Genomic DNA, 17,613 nt, shown 5'->3' with positions numbered 1-17,613 from the left:
TTTTCAGAAAATGATGGGAAGCTGAGTAAAGCCACTAGGATTTCAATGGCTACTTTCAGATTTGGAGCCTCATTTCAGATTTTTCTTACTTTCTTCTTCTTTGCAAAGAGAAAATGTCAGAAATTTCTGAGAGCAAATAACAATGCAAGAAAATTCTGGCAACAACAAGGAAGGATTTCTACAATATCTCAGAACATATCAGTCTTCATTCAATGTGCATTTAGTGGGTCAAATAAGGACACTCTTGATGAAACATTGAGCCATATATATAACACCACCTTTTAACTAATTTGAACATCCACAATAAATTATAGCTGCATTTCATAACTGCTCATCAACCATCAGCTCTCAAGGAGATCAGCTGAGTTTTGTGAATATGGAATCTCTTGGAAAACCTGGCTGGTTTTAACTAGGAGAAATGTGTTAACATTGCAAACAAACACAGCAAACATTGTAAGGGGTTTTTTTAATAGCCATATTTCTACCAGTTCATAGCACTGGTGGCATTTTCAGATGTGCAAAGGCTCCTCCTGGAGGTCAGTTGTGTTGTCAGATGCCCTGCTCCATGCTCAGGTAGGATTTTGCAGACCAGCCTTGGTTCCTGCCTGTGCCAGAAAATATAAAACAAACTGCGAAAAATACAAACACATGTAGCATGGTTAAAAAATTCTTGTTGAAAAGCTCATTCCAGAATGTTTCCTAACCTAACAGGAGTGTGTCTGTTGGTTTGGATACGCATCCAAAAACTTGAGAGCAACTTTTTATTTTTACTTTCTCTTGAAAAAATAAAGATCTGCTGAAGAAAGGTGCATAAACAGCAAGGGGACAATGTTTCCCAAGACTTCACTAAAGAAGGTACTCCTGGCATCTCCTGCTGCTGGGAGCAGGAGGATGAAAAAGGGGGAGCAGGATGAGACCCCTGCCCACCTTCCCAACCAGCACAGCTCCATGAGAGGAGTTCCTCCTCTAGCACTTTGTATTTTGGGTTAATCATCTGCAATCCCAAACGATGTGCAGAGAGATAACACTTCTGGAGCCAGGGATTGGCGTGGCAGAGCAGCCTGCCCCGGGTACCTGCTCTGCATTGTGCACCATAATTGTGTGAGAGAAGGAGCTATTTTTCAGCAAGTGGCTATCGGATACTTCTCGTGCTGCATATCAACAACCAGATCTTGACCCAGAAATGTCAGTCCCCGCTCAGAGCAGACAAGGAAGCATAATTAGAGATGCTCTGGCAACGTATTTTAGCACTGACGGTGACAATGTTTAAATTTTTAATCAGGCATGTAACATAAAAAGCACATAACATGAAATGTGAAAAGAAAATTGGCAAATACCAACGTGCTGTTTGACACTTTATTTCACTGAAGGAAGTGAACATCAATAAACATTATTTATCATAAATGACAGAGAGGAAGGCGTGTTTCTAATAAAAACCTTCCCATTGCAAGGGGTGAATCTCATAAAAGTACCCTGATAGTACTGTAAAAGCCGTGCTGGGCCAGAGCACGAAAGGAAACACAGAAATATTTATTGGGAAGCTGTGATGTGCACCCAGATGTGTTCCCTCATGACAGCTGGCTTTGGGGGCAAGGACTTTCATCCAGATGTGGCACAGCTCTGAGCCCTACTGTAGGGGACACAAATGTACCTGCACATGTGACACAGCAAATGGTCCCAGGTTGGAGGGTTGACCCTTCAGGAAGTGCATCCCATGGCAAGGTTTGCTCTGAGCAGGCAAACACTGAGCTGAGTATTTCTAGCTGGAAATTAGAGACAAACTGAAGAGATGGGGTGGGCTGGGTCCAATGCACTGACTCAAGATGCAAATGAGGAGCTGTTGTGTGACCCTCTCACCCCAAAGCTCTTTCTGTTTTAGCAATGCTTTTCAACTTCAGTGTCTTTGTAAACATTCTTGACATTTTCTCCTGCCTAAACCCCATCCCTCCCACCATCCCACCTGGATGTGGGCTCTGCTGAGTGAGGCCCCATGGTGATCTGAGCCTGGACATGCACTGAACTCGCTTTACAGGGTAGATGAATGCACCCAAAAATGACTTGAGGGAAGTGTCAATCCCAGTATGCCAAAGTTAGAAAAAGCCTGATTTAGGGCTATTCTGGTCACTTTAATTTGTCTCTGTCATATGCCTGAATAGAGAGTCAGTCTCCAACTGCATGATTCCAGCTGCTGCCCTGAAAAAGTACAAACTTAAAGAAAACAATCCCTCTGTACAGTGCACACTGAGGCAAAGAGTATGTGGCTGCCTCTGAAGCCCACGTGAACATATGTGCACATTCTGATCATTTCTGAGTGTCCAAACTCCTCTCTGCCTTCTTGACAGTTCTCCCTTTCCTTCCACTTGAAAATCTCCTTCTTTTCCAGCCCTATTCCCCAACATCTGCCACCCTGATCCAGATTCCTGCCTTATCCTCCTTTCTGGCATCTCTGGCTCGTCTCTGCAGCAGGGATGTGTTTCCATGCTCTGTGCTGCTGGGATGTTGTGAGGAGGAGCTGGGGAGCCTGAAAAACTCTGCTCCAGTGCCAGTGTGGGCTGCTTTTACCTTGCTTGCTTTGATGGGATCGTGGTTGCCTGATTTGTGTCAGGAGCAATGGGCTAATGTGCAGAAGACAGAGTTTTCAAGATGTTTTTTGTGGACAATCTCTAAACCCTCTAATTTTTCATAAACTTCACCAAATCCAGACAGAGTCAAGAGTTCATGCCCAAAAACAACGGAAGCCTCCCAGACAAAATTTTAATCACAAACCATACTGAAGTGAGATCTCCTCAATGAGATGGTTGTAAGATTCTTTTTAATGTGGGCAAAAGAAAATAATTTGCCTCTTCTTTGTTTTAAGAAAGATGTGAATCTATTATTTTTTTTCTCTTCTTCTTTTTTTTCTTCTGATGCAGCAAGAGAATCCAGCTTGAGGCAGACAGTCATCATGGGACATTTAATCTAAAATGGGTTAAGGGTGGCAAAGATTTGGGCAACTGAAAGCAGATTTATACAATGGGGAGTGTCAGAGAAGCTGAACCGTAGGCACTGCTCTGCCCCTCTTCTCATGGAATTCATAATAACACTTTTCATGGGAGCCTGCCTGGGTTAACTCCTGGGCAATCACAAGCTTGTGTGTTGCTAATAACAGCATCATTGGCTGAAATATCTCCACGTTTACTGAGGTTCCTGTTGCAATTTTGTGCCTCTGTTTTGTCCTGCTTGTTCTCTTTTGTTTTCCATTCCCGTCATGCTGTTACACTAATATTTTCCATCTTGGTTCCAAGGGCTGCCACCATTAGCTGCTGCACCACGTGAACATTTGTGTCTCTCCATCAGATTTGTGAGGAGGCTGCTATGGCATGGCCAGCTCTCATGGCAGTGTTTCCTGAGAGCAGATGGTGACAGCTCAGCGCTGTCACCCGAGGCAGCTGGGGTGAGTTCCCTCTCTTGGAAGCATGGACTGTGACCATGGCATGGCTGGAACTGATCAGAAAGTCTGGGGAATTTGGGCAAAGAAAGAGGAAATTGTGTTTTTTATCTGAAGAGATGTAGTTTTGATTTATTTCGAATTGAGGCAACTGAGAAAATGCTGCTGTCAGCCCTCACCACCCAGCAGAAGAAGCTGTTTCTATTATCTAAAGGCACCATTGCACCACCCCAAATTAAGTTCCATCACACTGTGTGCTTGGTAGCTGTGACAAAGGGTAAATTTGAGTCATGGAAGAAACAAGAGAGTTTGCTACTGGACTGTTAGTCCTGCTTTAGACTTCATGGACTTGGTCAAGCACAAGACAGTTTTTGCTGGACCGAAATCATAGCTAAACCCCAGGAATTAATGTTTATCCCAGCTCTCTATTGATTTTGGGTTTCAGATTCTTACATTTGGACTTCACAGATCCTTACATTTGACTTCATGGGGATTTAGATACTGAAGGATTTGGGTCTTAACCTCTGCTCTAGTTTCCCAGCTGAAAGACAGTAGTAATATTTCTCTGCCATACAGCAGGCTCACAGTGAGTAATTATTTCATATTTGTAGAGTACTTTGGGAAGAATGTGCTCCATATTGCTGATATTATTAACTTCTGGAGCCCAAGATGGAACAGTGAAGTGCCTCTGTGCTGTGCAGACCTGATAATCTTGAAATGTAAGGAATAATAAGAAGTTTTAACAGGAGAAACTCTCAGCAGCAAAAAAGCATCCTTTCACACAGCAAGGATTTGGGGAAATAATGTAGAAGCATCAGTACACAGTCTAAGCTCTTGTTACAAAGTGAGTGTGCTTCCAGCCCACATCAAAGCTCTGTTTACTGCTCCTGTCAGATGATTTGGTGAGTGTTGCAGGGGGCTAGAGCACGTTGGGGTAACAGAATCAACACACAGAAAGGACTTACTGAGGCAGCAGACGTGCAAGTAGAGGTCAGGGTTAGCATGGACAGGGCACAGGGTCTGGTGAGAGGATGAGAGATGCAGCACAACAAATAAATGTACTGTAGGACAGACATCCTGCTGTGTCCTGGGCTGCATCAAAAGAACTGTGATCAGCAGGTCAAGGAAGGTGATTCTTCCCCTCTCTCTGCTCTGGTGAGACCCCACCTGGTGCACTGAGTCCAGCTCTGGGGTCTGCAACATAGGAGGGATGGAGACTTCTTGGAATGAGTCCAGGGGAGGCCATGGAGATGTGCCAGGGGCTGGAGCCCCTCTGGAGCCAGGCTGGGAGAGCTGGGGGTGCTCACCTGGAGAGGAGAAGCTCCAGGGAGAGCTCAGAGCTCCTTGCAGGACCTGAAGGGGCTCCAGGAGAGCTGGAGAGGGGCTGGGGACAAGGCCTGCAGGGACAGGACACAGGGAATGGCTGCCAGTGCCAGAGGGCAGGGCTGGATGGGATATTGGGAAGCAGCTCTGGCCTGTAAGGATGGTAAGGCCCTGGCTCAGGGTGCCCAGAGCAGCTGTGGCTGCCCCTGCATCTCTGGAATTGGCCAAAGCCAGGTTGGAAGGGGCTTGGAGCAACTGGGACAGTGGAAATTGTGCCCTGGATTATGGGGGCTTCCTTCTGCTGCCCTTTCCTCTCTTTTAACGTGAGGGGCTTGGTGTCTGCAGAACAACTGGCCATGAACAGTTGAGACAAAGAAGGCATTGAGTATTTCAGCCTTTTCCTCAGCCTTTATAACTTTGTCTTTTCCCCATTCCTGCTGGGAAGCATTAGGTATTGAGGTACTTAATATAAAAATTTTAATTTTATTGTTTGCATTGGAAATCGTGACCTGGCTCACTTTGAGGCATTCAAAATGAAGATCGGGGGTTTTTTCCTTTTCTTGTTTTTATATAATTTTTGATCATTTGCTCTTGCCTTGTGCTATTTTAAGATGTTTAACTTAGTAGCTCCAGAAGAACCATTCACAAATAGTGTTGATCTGTGTTTTGAAAGTTTAACATACACTATCCAACGAACATTTACATACACCACTGAAATCCGGCATTTGGGAAATTAAAACAACAAAACTTGATTGCATATCATGATTTCATATTTTGCAGATGTTAATATTTAATCATAGGCAGAGCCATTTAGCTTAAGTGCATTAATGTAACTCATTTAAAAGAGGCCAGTAATTGTCCTATTAACTCCCAGCCTGGATGTTATCCATGCTGCCCTGCTGGTAAGGCCAGAGGGAGAGTCTCCTATTGGCACCCACAGAGATTGCTCTGATCTGTTGAAAATCCTGTTAAAATCTAATTACTTAGGAGAATAGGCCAGGGAATATCTAATGAGCTTCAGGAAACCCACTGAAAGAAATTCTCTTTTAATACAGACTGAAACATCTTCTGTGTTTCAATTACAGTGGTACCACATGAACATAATTACACTTGTATAGAATGGGACTCGTCTTTGTTGTTTTAATTACATATCACTAGATTTTTCTTAGTCATGGAGAAAAATAATTTGATTCCCCATAAAGGTTAAGTGTTGATGAAAAGCTGAGTGTTAAAATAAATGTAATCTTTGTTTATGATAATTTCTTCTTTGTTTTGTGATGAAATGTTAGTCAAATAGGGTCACTGAGGGAAGCTGACTGACCAAACACACACTGGGGAACCCTAGGAAGGTGGAGATGCTGTACCGATGAGAGATCTTTCAGAGAAGGTCACTCACTTTGCCAGCATGAAATTTGGCCTTACTTTTGTTATGGTAATTGCAGCTGTTGACATTAAGCTCACAATAAAATCTCATAGCAGCAGCAGCGCCACGACAGACTCCTTGTACCAACAGGGGGGACTATTTGCAATTTCTTCCGCTTCCAGCTTCTTGATTTTTTTAATTTGAAAATTCCAGTGCTAATGTGACCAAAATTATCACTGGTGGCTTTTTGCAGTGACACAAATGGTTCTGTTTATGCCCAAGATACTGGAACAGGCTCCCCAAAGAATGGGCACAGCCCCAAGGTTTCCAGAGCTCAAGGTGTGTTTGGACAACATTCTCAGGGATGCACAGGGTGGGATTGTTGGAGTGTCTGTGCAGAGATTGAATTTGGGCTCGATGATCCTTGTGGATCCCTTCCAGTTTAGGATATTTTGTGGTTCTGTGGTTCTAATCTATGGAGCTGCATGGCCTTGTTCTGTTGGGGAAAGAAGAGCACGGAACTGCTCGTGGGTTTGGCTCCTTTGCTTCCAGAGCAGCTGATCCAGCCAGCCTGGAGCATTCTGCTGCTGCTACTGTAACTGGGCTTTCTGTAGAGAATCCACTGAATTTAATGGCGTTAAACCCTGAGGAGATGGTGTGGGCACAGAGGAGGCACATGTCTGCTTGGGCTGTCTGCCTGCAGAAACAAGTTGGGCAGCAAGGAATATTTCCCATGTTATTTCTGCCTCGGCACATGGTCACACTGGTCCCTGAGCAGGGATGGCAAAGAAGCCAGTGCAGGAATAGGTGCAGGATAAACCCTTCACCATCTGAGGCCCCAGGTCCCTCACGCACTGTGAGGCAGTGCGGGGAGGCGGGAAAACGGAGAGGCGGGAAAGTGGAGAGGAGGGAAAACACTTCCTTCACACACAATCTTAGGCTGCCATCAGTCTGTTATCAGCAATCCTGTGTGAGAACATGACTCCCACACAGCCTGGCTGCCCTGAGGGGAGGAGAAAGGCTGAGACAAGCTGAGGAGAGGCAGGCGCCATGTCAGGTGCCTGAGGGTTCATGAGGAGACAACCGGCCATGGCTGTTCCAGGTAAGTTTGCCCACCCTGCGTCAGGCAGCGCTGAATCAAAGAGTCACAAAGAGAAACTGATGGGTGGGAAGGTCATCAAAGGTCATCCAGTCCAACTTCTGAACCTGCACAGACACCCCAACAATCCCACCCTATCCCTGAGAAAGTTATCCAAATGCTCCTGCAGCTCTGGCAGCTTTGGGGCCGTGCCTGTTCCCGGGGGAGGCTGTTCAGTGCTCAACCACTCTCTGTGGGAAGACCATTTTCCTGATATGCACCTAACACCCTGACACCACTTCAGGCCATTCCCTGGTGTCCTGTCCCTGGTCACACACAGCAGAGATCAGTGTCTCCCCCTCCTTTCCCCTCACAAGAAGCTGTAACTGCAATGAGTCTCCCCTCAGCCTCCCTCTCTCCAGCTGAACAGGCCAAGAGCCCTCAACCTCTCTTCACTCATCTTCCCCTCACGGCCCTTCGCCATCTTTGTTGCCCTCCTCTGGATGCTCTCAAATGGTTTAAAGTCTTGTGGAGCCTGGCTGGATGTGCAGGTTGGTGCAGTGACTGCCAGAGGTGCCCTCAAGGAGTTGTTTGCTCTGAGCTGGGAGATGCTTTGACATTCCAGTATGGGGGCCTGACTGTGTGGTCCCACAGAGTGAGGCCTGTGAGGGGAGATTCTCCTCCTCAGAAGTGGCATGAAGCTACAGACAGAAGTAATACACACTAACACCTGCTGTCCACCACTTCAAACACAGTTTTAACTATTGCAGTCAGTTTTGTCGAGAGTCAGGGCTGTGGAATAACTTAAAAAAACATAGAAGAGGCTGCTATGAGCAGGAGCAGCCTTTGGACTGCTTTCACAGAAAGTTGGACTAAAGGTTGCAAAGTGAGGGATCCTCATACAAAACCTCAGTTCTGTTTTCCTTGTTTCAGGTTGTGCACAACCTCAGAACTGCGCTGCTGCTGTTGCTTAAGAGGTCACCCCAATTCCTGTCTGAACGGCAGCCCACGGAGAGCTGACACAGGTAGTGTACACAATTCCTATCAGATTCATATCTGATATGGTGGAGCTCTATGTTTTAATTTCCTTAATTTTTAAAATAACTGACAGCATTTTACAAGTGTGACTGTCTTGCTTATGAAAATAATTTAATACTGCTACACAGATAAAGAAATGGAAAATGCTATCAAACTGCATTCTGGATGATTCAAATAGTATTTCTAATGAAGACAAAGAGGTCCTATTTTCTTAAGATGCTGGGGATTGAACATGAAGGGTCAGAGGGTGCAGAGCCACAGGTTTATAAATCTGAACTCTTTAGAAAGCTTTTCTTTGAAATTTAAGTGATAACTCTTTGTCCAACACATTGTAAACATATTAACTGTGTTCCTTCCAGCTATCAAATACAGTTGAGTGGGAATGCATCCATTATATTTGGTGTTAATGGAAGTGAGATATTTGGTGCTTCATTTGACTGCATCCAGGAGAAAAATGTGCTTCCTCAAGCTGAACTCCCTCTCATCTGCCTAGAATTTGAAGGCCAAGTGCCTTCTAAGTTCCATGTAAAATCTATCTGTAATATTTCTCACTGCACCCATTTAAATACTTTTCATACTATTAAGATGCACATTTGGCAGGGAGAAGGAAATGAACTCAGGGAAAAATATTAAGATTTGGCTGAACTGTAAACTCTGTATCAGGAATTGGTCCAAACTTTGATTTTACCCTTTTAAAACCACAAAACTGGACCTAGATTTTCAAATTCTGAGGCTGAGCTTGGTGTGAAACTGCAGGGTTCTCAAAAATTCTACCCAGCCCCTTGGGTTGGAAAACCCTTGGAGGTGATTCTGGCACAGCTTGAGTTAGAGTGAGAGCTAAAGAATCAGAGGAACCTCCCAAACACTGCAGTCACGTTCATGATTGTAGTTTAAACTTCTGCAGTCTCTTTCCTGAGTCTCATCCTTAAAAGGTGTCAGATAAAAAAGGTTATTCTATCTACAGAATGAGCGAAGGAGACTGCAGACACTTAGAAAAAGATGAAACTCATAGACAGGAGGGGCAAAAAAAGAGGTCAAAAGTAGAAAGGAGGGAGGAAAATGGCTACTGTGAAAGACAGAAAAAATTGCTGGAAGTGTTCCTGCCCCCACCCAACATCCTGGCTCCAGTTCTGTGTCAAGTCATTTCTTTGGAAAAGGAGCCAGTCCGAGTACATTGCTGCTCCAGCCCGAGTGAGTGTGTTATAAAAATGGAGAGTAGCGTGTAAATCATTCATGGGGACGGGGAAATAAATAACCCTTTATGCCCATATAAATACTTATCAGATGTTCATAAGGGGAATTTACATGGAGTTTTATTCAGTACTGTCAGCCATTCCTCTGTCTTCCATCATTCCTGCCGTGAAGACAATTCAAAATCTGGTGGTGGAGAGAGCAACCTCTCCACCAGCGGATCTGCAGCACATCATGAAGAAAACTCTGAACTTGCCCTCAGTGCTGCTGTTATTTTTATTATGGCTCTCAGCCGAGTGAGATCATTCTTCCTGGTTTGCCTCCCAAGAAATAATGGGAAGCAGTATGTTTAGCCAGTGGATTGATTCAGTGATCTATTAGTCTAATCCTGACTCTGCCAATCATCTACTGGGTGACTGCAGGCGAATCACGTCACTTCTTTTGTGCCTCTGTTTCCTCTCTGACCTTCTGCCTGTCTTGTTTATTTGGACTGTAAGTTATTGAGGGCAAGGGCTGCCTCTTGCTGTTTGTGTGGACCGACCATGTCTGGTGCTCTGGGACCTCTGTGAGGCTCCATCTCCAAGTGGTGCTGAATGTAAATAACAACATTCAGCTCCTCCTCTGGAGGTCACAGAAAGAGGAGCTGGAAGTTGTATAAACTGATGGCAAACTAGAAGGACATGGGGAAAAAGAGCCTCAGCCATGAGCTTTTTGTGCTGGTGCTAAACAGGCACAGAGAAGAAAGATGTTCCTTGCCCCACAAATCATGATGTGAGGCCACTTTGGCCATCAGGAGCTGCCCAGGGGACTCAGCACCAGGATTCATGACTTAGGGACACTTCCTGAACATCAGGGACTGAGCTGTACACAGCAACAGGCAGATCCATGCTGTGTGGCAAATGGAAAGTGACCTCCTTATTCCAAAATTAGCCCAAATGCATCTACTGTGAACAAGGAACTCCTGTGGGCCAGGTGGAAAACTGTGGCAGCCCAGCTTTGGATTGTTCAGCTGAGCCCTCGGGTTATAGCTGTAATTCCCAGAAAGATTTGGCTGAAAATTCTTTGGGGTTTTGGGAACTCTGTGTAAATAGCAAGATCCATACCTGTCACCAGGGCTACACCAGAGATGTTTGTGATCACTGGCAATGCTGCCTTTTTCCAAGTGTCTTTTAACCATCATTTTGGTTTTGAAGCCCCTCTTCTAGGTGCAGGAGTGACACCAGCATAAGGTAAGTTTTGGTTGTACTTGGAATTCCTTCAGTGGACTATTCCTCATGGATACTGTTGAAAACTTGATATTTTTTTTATATATGGCTTTATTTTTGATAGGCCTGTTGCTTTTTCTGAGCCAGGTTCTGGAAATCTCTGAAAGTGTTTCTGTTCTCTGTTGGTGGAGATCAATGGAGAAGGACTGTGAATCCCACAGTGGAGCCTGGGATTGTCTTTGCCTGATTCCTTTCTAGTTCCTGGAAAAGGCAGTCTAAAATATGAAAAGAAGGGGATGACCCTGCATTTTTCTCCGCAGTCTTTATTATGAAGCTTTGAACGTGACTTTTTCATTATGTTGCTGTCTTTATGTAATCCAGCCTCATCTTTCAGAGACTACTATTAATTCTTAACTAACCTAATAGTTAAGATTAATTTTGGTTTTTTGGATTATCCAATTCAGTTACCATTTACTTGCAATTCTGAAAACAAAATCTGACCCATCAGGAACAAAAACATAACAAGTTATGTCCCTTTGTTAAAAATGAGATAAGAAACTTGAAATGATAGGTGTTGTTTGATATTTTCCTGATGGGATGATTTATTAAAATTGGATATTCAGAGGTAAAGGAATCTTCTGAAATCATAGGGTGTAAGTATATTATAGAGCAATAATTTGGGTAATGTTATAAACCTGCTGAATGGGAATTTATGGAAGCAGATCCTACTAGTTTTAATGGCAGTAACAAGCATAAATCCCTGTGCAAGAAGATTAAACTCAACTCTCCAATTTTAATTATTGGTGACATCACTTTTTTATTTGTCATATGTTCTTCTTGGTAAGGGAGCCCCAGCACAACTCTTGAGGCAGACTGGTGAGCAAAGATTTGTGAGAGCAGACAGTGCCTTTCTTTTTTTGAAGACCACCTCCAAATTGCATGTGTTTGTTTTATTACCCATCCTCCATGAGTCCTGCTCAGATCCTGTGTTTGCAATATTAAAAAACACTGCAAAATGAGACTGTGGCTGTGGTGAGCTGCTCCATCCATTGCCACAGCACCTGAGGTGCTCCACAAGGCACCACCAGCTTACAAAGGTGTTGTTCACACTGGACTGAGAAAAAAGGACCAGCCCAGCCTGTAAATCCAGGCTAGTTCTTTATTTCTAGAAAAAAAAATGTAGGGAAACATCCTTGGCTGACATAAATCAGAAATATCCCATGGAGAAACTTCAGTCAGCTTAGTAATTCACTCGAATTTTATGGTGGTACACTTATTTCTGCCAGATGACAGTCTGCCCCATCACTTTTGCCATTGCCAAAGACTGACAGTAGTTAAAAGCTGACACATTTTTATTACATGTATGTGTGTATATATATATATATGTGTATTACATGTTCTGTAAAGGAAACATAGGGCCAAACACCTGGAAAGAACTGGTTTGAAAGTTAAATTTAATTTAAGCCTGAAATCCAAACATTGGTTAAATGTTAAAATGCTAGATAAATAACTTTTAAATTAATTGTGTGTCTATATGCATACATGTGTCTTATATTTCTTGATGTGTTTCCTTATAATACCTTTGCCTGATATCTGAGATAATTATTGCCTCTCTCTGAAACCCGTGTATTTTCAATTTTTGCAGAAAGGTAAATCAGACAGAAACATAAACATAAAATACAGTAGTTAAATGTAAAAAAATTAAGTACCTGGAATCAAAAATAGTAAGATCATTGCTCTGAAATTAGAAGAGATTCATCAAAGTAAAAGTAAAAACTGTGACTAAGGACTATGAAAATATAAAGGGATTGACATATGTGATAATAGGGCAATTAAATCCTTAGCTTTTTCACTGTGATGATTTTATAGCATCTTCTTACTGTTGCCAGTTTGGAAGCTGCCAGCAAATATTTTCTTAATTGCAAAAGGAGACAATATGTGTCCCACTGTTTCATTCATAACATTTGATTAAGTTAAAGAGGCTGCACTTCTATCTGGGAGAACAAAGAGTTGGTGATGGAAATAGCAAAGACACATTGTGCGTTTGAAAAAAGATCCCAGGAACAAATGATTAACCAGAAATTTTACAGGAAAAAAAAAAAGTCTACTTGTCTTGACAGAATAGCCTGATCCTGTAATAAACCCTCCCAAAGTCAACAGTTCATAAAGTCTTTTGTTCTAGTAAAAGGGTCTTTAATTTTTAACACAAACTCACACTTTGGTATGCATGAGCTTAAGTAAAATTAGAAGACATGTATATAATAGGATTTAATGGATTATCATCTGCATTTTCCAAAGATGTCAGCTTCTCTCGGCTCTGATGGAGTAGCACTTAATGTAAATTTAATTTGAAGTGATGTATGGAGGGCTTGAGGTGGTACTCTGTGATTCCCTAACTGCCTGGAGAGGCTCTGTGGGTAGCATCTGGATTTGGCTGCTCCACATGCCCAGCAGCATCTACTAACTAGGATTAATGAGGTGGCCTGTTCACCAGTGATCCAAAGGAGGTATGCTACATTTACTCCCAACAATATGAATAGGAGGGCCAGTTTCCTTTGGGGGCACACTGTTTGATGAAACTTAATGATGGTCTCGATATTAGGTGTAATAAATATACTGTATAGAAAGCACTTTTGCTTTGTCAGATTTAAATGTTATTTAATCATAAAATGGTGTTTGGCTTAGCGGGGCTGAGTTAAAGCTCATAATGGCCTCAGATGACATCTTTAAAGCTAATATTTTGCCTAAGTTGGGAAATAAAGTACCAACCCAAAAGATCTAATATTTACCTTTGAGACAATTAATTTATTTTTTTTTTCAGTTTGGGGAAGAAAGATAGGAACTCTCTGCTTGCTTGCAAAGTTGTGAGACTGTCTTTAAAAATATCTTTGCTCTTACCTCAATGTGTTTGTGTAGAAATCAACAGCTATTAACTTTTAGGCAAAACTTCTCTGTGTGGTCTCAGCCTCATTTACGCGTCAGAATTGTATTTTGCCTTTGTGTCTAACTGAGCATTGAATGAATTCTCAGCTAATTTCAAATTCCCTTTGTCATCATGGTTTTCAGCCAAAAGTCTATAATAAATGGTCAGAAGATGAGCTGAGACTGAATGAATAGTGAGTGGTATTCATCAGCCAAACATAGAGTCCAGATCCAATTATATGTATTCATTAAGTGATAATGATATCATGGTCTTTAACTAGGAAGAAAAGAGTGTAATTGAATAATAACAGTTGTACAATCCCAGCGGAACACACTTTCCATCCCAGCACAGCGACCCTCGGGGATGATGCAGAATTGATGGAATTCTATTACTCTTTGATAGATTTATTATGAAGGGCTGAGTGGACTTGCTACTCCACTTTGTCACTCACACTAATCAGTATAGTAAGGCCCCGAGCGTGCAGGCTTTTGTATCCCTTTGACAAAGACAAGGTTAGGGGAGGATGACAGACACCCAGACCTTTACAAACCCATACCGCAAGATGAAATGGGCCAGCTGAGCTCTGAGCTGGGACAGAATTTTAATTTGTTTATCAATGGCTCACATGTGCAACACCATAAGGATATTTGTCAGAGGAGTAACACTGAAGCTAAACTCTTTTGTTTGGCAAGTGGAGCTTGGAAAAATATTTATTGAACTGTAAAAAACAGGGTAAATGAAAGGAAGGTGAAAAGTCTAAATGGAGTGGAAAATAACTTGCATTACTGTGCATAAAGTATGAGGAGGATGGGTACCTTTGTCTGTTTTTGTTTGTTTCTGTTGAAGGAAATTTGCTCACAAACTACAGTCTGATCTCTCATTGATTTAGATTCTGGGGGGGACTCAGACAAAACACAAGTGGGCAAAATGAATTTCAAGTGTTGCTTTTTATTGCTGTTTATTTATAAGAAGCTTCCAGTTCAGGCAGATGGATTGCTCTCCTGCTTTTTCACTATTAGAAAACCAGCAAGGTAAATAAAATACCCTGGCCTTAAAAGCTGGAACTTGTAAATACAGTGTTGGATTTATAAAAACAATCTTGTATGTGTTCGAGCGTGGCTGTTTCTCCTATCCATCGTTCCCATTCAAATGCAGGCAATGGGCTCTGTCAGCATGGTCAGTAGCTATCAGAGCCCTCTGGATTCAGGGAAACAGACAATTTGTTGTGCTTCTGATCCCAACAGGAGCTGCAACCAACATTGGCATAAACAAGGCAGTGCATAGGAGCCTGCTGCCAGGGTTTGTTTTTTGTCAGTGTTGTTGAATGATAGATATTTCCATCCTTTTCTTTCCTCTGAATTGCTTTTCCTTGGCTTTTTTTAGCTTGGCATTCTGCATTCTAAGAGGCACTTGACAATTCAGTGTCTGGGTTCAGTGTCCTGTCCATAAAAACAAGAAAGTTGAGCGGTGCTGTGTCCTGTGTGGAACTGCCATGCCAGTGCCTCTGTCCCTGGTTGGGATTTGTGTCAGAGGCAGCACAAACAGCTGTGACCACAGCAATTGCCGGAGCTGGCGTTCACTGCGGGCAGGAGCAGGGATACCACTGACCAGAGCAGAAAACATTTAGGACATCCTGAGTTTCCCACATTTTGTGCCTTGGATTCTCTCTGTAGGGCTCTTCTCCCACTGAAGCTCTTTTTTTCCCCTCTCCAGCCAGAGGCACAATTGTGGGGATGTGGCAGTGGAGCTTGGTGGCCCTGCTGGGTACATCTAAACAGCCAGCTCGAGGTGCATCTGGAGCCTGGGAGGAGCTGCCCACGCTGCTTGGTACCTTGCCAATAAAATCTGTGAAGGGAAGATGACCCAGGTTTGACCACATGCAGCAATCACAGCACAGAGCTGCTGGCTGCCTGGTGCTTGGGTCCGGTGCCCAGGCACAAACCTGATATCGCATCAGCTACTGAGTGTTTTATGTTTTGTATCTCTTCTTCCCTCTGCATAAGTAATTCTGAGGCCAGGCACTGGATCCTTGCTCTCTTCCAGGACCCGCCACATCCATAAACTCCGTGCTTACTGGGGTTCACTGAATTTATTTGGTTAAGGTGCCGCAGAGTGAGTGAATATTTCAGAACTGAAAACGACTATGCTACAAATCAGACCCCCATGACAACAGCCCTTCCCTTGCACAATACTGCCTTGTGTCTGATTTTGGGTTGGATGATGACAGCTTTTGCATACAGGCACTTTTTTTTACTTCTTCATCTTGCACAGTCATGGGCACGATGAACAGATGGCAGCGTTTTACATCTGTTTTGCAAGAGGAAGCCCTGAAAATTCTGTAAATGGATCACAAGAAGGGTAATCCTTTCCAGTGCCAAGCGTTGTGATGACAGCATGGAATCTCACAAGCCTCCGATGCCTCTCCCAGGGGCTGCCACGACTGCCTGGGAACAGCCACCTCCTGGCGGGCTCTGCTTTGCTGCCCTTCCTCGGCACGTGGTGATCAACAGGCGCTGTCAGGTGCAGGGGTGTGACCAGCGCCGCTCCCTAGGGACGGTCCCCGCCGAGCAGATGTCACCAGCGGCCTTCTGCTGCCTGCCCAGGTAACCCCTCGGTGTCTGCCCGGCTGCCCTGCACAGCTCAGTGCATCCCAGCCAGATGGGCGCAGGGGGGCAGGACAAGGAGCACGGTGAGCGGGGAGTGTGGTGGAGCTGGGCGCTCCCAGCAGCTGGAGTGGCGCTGCGTCCTTCCCTCCGAACGCCTTCAGTGCAAGGGGACAAGAGCAGATCCCGCTGAGAGGGGAGCTCACTCTGCTGCCAGGAGGAGCAGATTGGGTCTCTTGGCACTTACACCCCCTGAGGTCAGTGGAGCTCCCCTGATACTGATGGAGCTGAAGGCAGAATCAGCCCCCCGTGATTTTCAGAGGTTTCAATCCAGGAATTCACCTCTGGATATCGATGTGCTCGACAAAGAGGCCGACAGGGGTCATTCAGCTGGATGTTCTTTCACAGCAATTATCAAAAAAATGTTTTTTTTTTTTGACCAGATGTTTTGTTATAGATGACATCAAGATCCTTGAGGAGCAAGGATTCATGTTCCTAGAAGAGTCCAGCTGTAGGGAACCATCTGTTCCTTTGGGGTCTCCACAGTGCTGTGATGGAGGAGCCCCAGCCCTGCTGGCCTGGCTGGTCCAGGCTCCTCGTGCTGCAGCTGAGTGAGGTGGATGTCTGCAGTTCTGCCAGCAAAATGGTGTGGAACCTGTTCCTGTGCTTGTCCTGGGATTTACTTCCCACCAGACAGTACAGTGTACACTAGCTGACTTATCTGTGAACCATGGAAACATTTTGAAAAGGTAAAGCAGACAGTACACTGAAGAATCATTTGTCACAAGTAATTGCAGGCAGTCAGAAAGAGCAGGGAGAGTATATGAATCATGACGTAAAAACAGTGAAGGGCAGGCATTTAGTCTGGTCTGTGGCTATAAGTGCAGTGACACAGGTTAGTCCTGGCATGATATACAAATGTTATGTGCAGAGGGACAAGTACAATGAATAAAGAATCCCCGTTTTCTCATTATCTCATGCAGCAGAGAGGTTTTTTACTTCACACATAACTCATAACTTTTAGTAGGCAGGAGATGGCTACATTGAATTAGTGGGAACATTTTGTTTCCTGAATTTAAATATTCTGCCTGTGACAATTTATTTCTAGTGTAAAATCCTGGTAGGATGCAGAGAGACAGGGAAATTAGCCTGAGCAGCCATTTCAGCTGGCCAGGGCTGGGGCTGGGCACCACAGACCCACCACCACCAGAATCTGGCAGCTTGACTGTGCCAATCCTGACAGACCATCAGGGAAAAATATTGATCAGGTTTGGCAATTTCTTGGGCTATAATCAGAAGACCTCTAAATAAGGAGCATTAGGGAAAAAAATAGTGTGAAGAATTAGGAACAAACAAGACAACACTATTTTTTTTTTTATACTTTTGCTTCACAAATGGGTGATTCCATTCTGAAATATTAAAAATAACAAAATGCAGCTTAAATAAGAGAGAGGTGTATTTG

The 17,613-nt window shown here is 43.8% G+C and overlaps 1 long non-coding RNA gene across 3 annotated transcripts in view; it reads left to right on the top strand.

The window, feature by feature from the left end:
- The first annotated feature begins 6,590 nt into the window (after nucleotides 1-6,590).
- LOC111932976 (uncharacterized) overlaps nucleotides 6,591-17,613 on the top strand; it is a 159,974-nt gene continuing 148,951 nt past the window's right edge. For all 3 annotated transcript variants that reach the window (XR_015290427.1, XR_015290424.1, XR_015290425.1), the window contains exons 1-2: nucleotides 6,591-7,215; nucleotides 8,125-8,216. This is a non-coding gene — a long non-coding RNA (uncharacterized LOC111932976). The remainder of the gene's footprint in view (nucleotides 7,216-8,124; nucleotides 8,217-17,613) is intronic.

The sequence above is a fragment of the Cyanistes caeruleus genome, chromosome 9 (genome assembly GCF_971803275.1).
Source record: "Cyanistes caeruleus chromosome 9, bCyaCae1.hap1.1, whole genome shotgun sequence".
NCBI lineage: Eukaryota > Metazoa > Chordata > Aves > Passeriformes > Paridae > Cyanistes > Cyanistes caeruleus.
Note: the sequence above shows the minus strand (reverse complement) of the source record. Positions and strands in the feature narration are given on the sequence as shown.